Below are 5,301 nucleotides of genomic sequence, written 5' to 3'. Positions count from 1 at the left end.
GGGGCTGAGCCTGGTTGATATGGCCTTGGGGAAGGGACGAGAAGTGGGTTCCTGGGCAACACCGGGAACCGCAGAGTGCATGTCTTCCTGTCTGCACCACAGTCTGATTTGGCTCATTTTAAACGTGAGCAAAATGAACCATCGGTTGGCAAGAGCCTGCTCCATGCCATTCAGTCGTTCCAAAGCCAGCTCTCTAATTCCCATTCTAGCTTTTCTTGAAAACTCAGTCAACAATGGGTACATAGGGGTAAAGCAAAGCCTCCACCCAAACTGTGGCTTCTCCAAAGCTTCTCTCAGAAGTCTTGGGGGAATGGGGACAGCACCCCCTTCCATGATTGCTCCTTATCTTTAGCTCCTCCTTCATTCCCCAAAGTGCCTCTCTCCTCCTGGCCAGTCCCTTAGGCCAGCTCCCCAGGCCAGCCCAATCCTCCACCACTTCCCACACCTGGTTGCTTTAGCCTTCTCTAGATGCCCTGAGCCCCTCTGGCCGCCCTATCTTTCCTGTCTACCTAGACACTTGCTGGACCTCATCTTCTTCCTTACTTCTTTCTCATCCATGCTTGGTTTGTTTTACATTCAAAATTATATTTATGAAAATTGTTGAGTTGAGGCCGGGATGTAGTTGGTGGAGTACTTGTCCGGTGCTCACAAACATCAGGGCTCTATCCTCCGGCACTTCATAAGCTGCATTTGATGGGGGCACATCTGAAATGCCAGCACTAGGAGATGGAGGCAGAGGGATTCAGGAGTTCAAGGTTATCCTCAGCTACCTAGCAAGTTCAAGGCCAGCCTGGGATACATGAGACCCTGTCTCAAGAGTAACAAAGAAGGTTCTGGGACATGCCACAGAGTATGCCATGAACTGTACATCGTTTGCTCTGGGTGGAAATGCTGAAACACCATGGGACAGAGAGGAGAAGACAGGAGGTGATCGGGGTTTCTCTCACAGAACCTCGTGTGCAGGAAGCCACTTGTGAGGGTGAGGAAGGGCTGAGCAGAGGAGAGGGGCATCTTAAAAGCCTGTGCTGTGGACAGCTGCTTACCAGAGAAGGCCAATCAGGAAGCTCCTACAATTTGTCCTGGCAAGAGATGATAGGACCAGAACCAAGCCAATGGCAATGAAAGGGAGGAGGAAACAAACATGAAAGATACCAGGAAGAATCGGACAAAGTGGGAGGAGACTGGATAAGAGCTTGTTCTGGGCTTTTCAGTACCAACGGTGTTCCAACCATCCCAAGGGTAACTGGGAGTCATAGTCTGCCAGCAAAAGAGGCAAAGGCTGTAGATACAAGTGGGTTAAAAAGCAATCCCCATCATTACCTCTTTCCTTGTTTGTTTGTTTTTTGAGACAGGATTTTTCTGTGTAACAGTCCTGTCTGCCCTGGAACTCACTCTGTAGTCCAGGCTGGCCTTGAACTCACAGAGATCCCCCCTGTCTCTGCCTCCCAAGTGCTGGGATTAAAGGTGTGCGCCCCTGGCACCAGACCATTGTCTCTTGTTATCCTCACAGCAGGTTTCTAAAGAATGCAGAGCCATTCAAAGATAGAGATGTAGAGACCTCAAAGAAGTTAGCTGACTTTGCTCAGAGCCACAGGACAAAGAAGAAAAATGATGAACTCACAAACTCACATCTCCTTTCAGTTGCTTGTTCTCAGGATCCACAGTCAGCCAGTAGCAGAGAACTGGGAATGGTACCTTAGGAAAATGTGGGTGCATGCACCCCAGGTTTGCCTAGGTTTGTTCCAGAGGTCAGAGTCTCCCTCAGCACAGCTTAGTAATTTAAGTTTGAGAGAGGGACAAATCCAGATTTTAAAAAAGGCATTCAGAGGACCTGGAGAGATGGCCCAGGAGTTAGGAACACTGGCTAATCTTCCAGAGGACCCAGGTTCAATATCAAGCACCCACGCTGCAGCTCACAACCATCTGTAACTCCAGTTCCAGGGGATCTAACTCCCTCTTCTGGCCTCCATAGGCACCAGGCACCCACACGGTGACAGTTATACATGAAGGCAAAATACCCATCCACACAAATGTTTTAAAGTTTCAAGGCATTCAGGCAATGCAGTTGTTTTTGTTTGTTTGTTTGTTTTATAGGTAGTCTTTTATTTGCTTTTTAAGAAGTATCAATCCTATAAATTGTGGATGCTAAGTCTATAGCTAAGGCAAGCACCAGATGGATTCCACGTGTCCTGGGGAGAAAACAGAAACAGAAATCAGACACCATTTTTGTAGTATCAATTCAACAACTGGCTAGTGAGGAATTAAACTGAAGGTACCCCTCAGCACATCTGTGTCCAGCCATGAGGAGAAATGAAAGCAAGACCCTGAGGAGCTTGGTTACACAGGAAATAAGAAATCCCACTTATCAATTATGGATGAAGTCCCTCAGATAGACAGCCTTCCGGAAACTACGACAGCAATCAGCCAACCTTTCACTTTTTAGCCCCCTTAGCCCAGGGCCTTCCCTCTCTGCCTCTTTTCTGGTGTTTCATTTTTAGTTGAGTTTGTGTGACTGCATTTGTAGCTCAAGGATAGACCATGTGCCTCCTGTACACCAGGCCCTGGGTTTGAGTCCCAGTATTGCAAAGGGGGTCAGGGGCGGAGGGCGGGGGGGGGGGGGGGGCTGAGTATGTGTTCTTACAAAAGCTTACATGTTCTAGATGAGAATACATGAGGCATTCAGGATGCTCTGTGGGATACACTGTGGTGACACAGAAGCGACCAAAGAAAGGACCGTATGACTCACAGGGTAGATAATGAGGACACCATCTGATGACAGAAGCCAGGAGAGAATAAGCCACCACTTCCCTCCCGAAACCTCACAGCTGGAAGAAGCTCTCAGTGCATATGACTGCTTAACTCCATAGTTGCCATGAGTGGGCTGAAATGATTGATAAAGGTCTTTGGGGCTGGGTGAAGTTGCTCTATGTCCAGCCCCGAACAGTACCAAGCATAGGACATGCTCCACACTGACTGCAGAGGAGAGGCGAAGTGGAGGCATCAGAAACAGAAGCACTGTGAAAAAGAGCAGTAAGCAGATGAAACGAGAGTGTGTGAAAAGGTCTGCAAAGGTTCTGGGCTGTTGCTAGTGGAGGTCTGCAGTTTTGCCCTGGGTTTCCTAGCAACCAGAGCAAAAAAAGAAACAAAAGAAACACACTCAGCTATAACATCCACAGTGCCCGTAAGATTAAAAACAGAGCAGTTGCTCAGAAAAACTCCTCGCTCCCTCCATCTTCTTCAGGGAGCATTCCTAAGGTAAATCCAGGCTTGTGTTCTGGACATCCTCCTGCGGGTGACTGGCATTTTGGCAAGTGTCACCTGGCCAAAGCAATTTCACAGCAATAAGAACGCTCTGAACATTTAGACTTGGTTGGGAGGGAGATTTTTATAACATCTGGGGACAGTGATGTATCAAAGACACTTTTCCAGCACCTATACCATCGCCTCTAGTCTAAGTACGACGAGGTAGACATCACTGTCTCATGGTGGCACTCCTTCCTGTTTGAGGGCACACTGGTAAGTTTCTCTTGGTAAAGTGTTTACCAAAAACAAAAACAAACAAACAAAAAAGCAAAGAAAGCATTTAACTGGGGCTGGCTTACAGTTTTCAGAGGTTTAGTCCATTAACATCTTAATGGCAGCATGTAGGCAGACATGGTGCTGAAGAAGTAGCTGGGAGTTCTACACCTGGACCCACAGGCAGCAGAAACAGAGAGACACTGGACCTGGTTTGGACTTTTGAAACCTCAATCCCCCTCCCGCCCCCTCCCCAGTGACACTCTTCCTCCAATAAGACCACATCTACTCCAACAAGGCCACACCTCCCAGTCCCTCTCAAGTAGTGCCACTCCCTGATGACCAAGCATTCAAATAGCCCTTGGGGGCCGTTCTTGCTCAAATAACCATACCAGCCAATCTAGCCTAATCAGCAAAGTTCAGGCCAGCAAGAGAGTCTATCTCAAAATAACCAGGGAGGCTGGCACCTGAGGAATGACACCCAAGGTGATGTCTGGCCTCCACATGAACACACATGTATGTATGCACACAAATATGAACACACCTTCCCGAAGAAAAGGCCACGCTAATCCCAGGACTTAGAAAACAGAAGGATCAGAATTCACAGTCAGCCTCAGTTAGGTACTGAATTAAGACCAACCTAGGTTATGAGACCCTGTCTCCAAACCCTGAAAGGGAGAGGGAGGGGGAGAAGGGGAGGAGGGGAGGAAATCTTAATACAAACGCGGAGATAGGGAGATGGAGGTTACAGCAGCCAGCAAGCAAGAAAAAATTGTAAGCTTTTTCATTAAGTATGGAAAATAGATAATTTGACATTCTGAAACCCTAAGCTTCTGTAGTGTTCAGACTGCTCCTGAGGTATGGCCAAATGACTTCACTAAGTTTTGAGTTAGAACTGACTGGAGCAGGGCTAGAAACACTATGCTACTTAAAAAGAAAAAAGATATGATTGATAGGCCACAAATTCTGAAGGATAGGCAGAAGTTTATGATAACTGTTAATGGGGGGTGGGGAGCAGTGAGTCATGCCTCCCCTGCCACGTGACATCAGGCTTGGCCGTGTAAGCTACACCTCTCAATGAGACACTAGCACAGGTAAGCTGAGGTACATTAGTAGTTTTTGCCTCTGGAATTCAGTCTCTTGGAATCTCTTGCAGCTACCCTATGGTGAGGAAAGTCCCAGTAGTCATGTGAAGAAGCCAACACAGAGGACCAGGGCCGTGGCTGACAGCTATAGATGATCCTAGCAAACAGGCAGCATTTTTGGACCTTCCAGCCAACCCAATACTGACATGAGTCATTACAAATTACAAAGTTTTGGTGTCCTAGAACACTGAATTTTGGAGTGCTTTGTTATGCCACAGTGACACAGGAAGCAATGATGAAAGACCAGAAGGAACCTAAACCTGAGATATCAAGTACTTCCTATGGGAGATGAGTAAGTACAAGGTCAGAATCAACAAGTGCCGAGTAGGAGGTGGCTCTGGATGGCCCTTCAGGAGCTGGGCTGGGCATACCTGTCCTCTTCCCTGCAAAACCAAGTAACGGCCTGAAGTAATGGCTTTTCTGTTTGCTAACCAGGATCTGTACTCCCTGAAGGAAATAGGTGGTTTGCCAAGGGACTGTTGGAGGGTGTAGGGCCCCAAATGAAGCAGACCCCAGCTTGAAGTGCTAGAGCACCTACCCCTAGAACAAAGCCCATTTGGTATTTATGGGCACCCCTAAGCCTGCTGCTTCTTGCAAACACTAGAAAATGGTCTCTACATTTCTATAGATCCTGCCTGCT

The sequence above is a fragment of the Onychomys torridus genome, chromosome 1 (genome assembly GCF_903995425.1).
Source record: "Onychomys torridus chromosome 1, mOncTor1.1, whole genome shotgun sequence".
Lineage (NCBI taxonomy): Eukaryota > Metazoa > Chordata > Mammalia > Rodentia > Cricetidae > Onychomys > Onychomys torridus.
Note: the sequence above shows the minus strand (reverse complement) of the source record.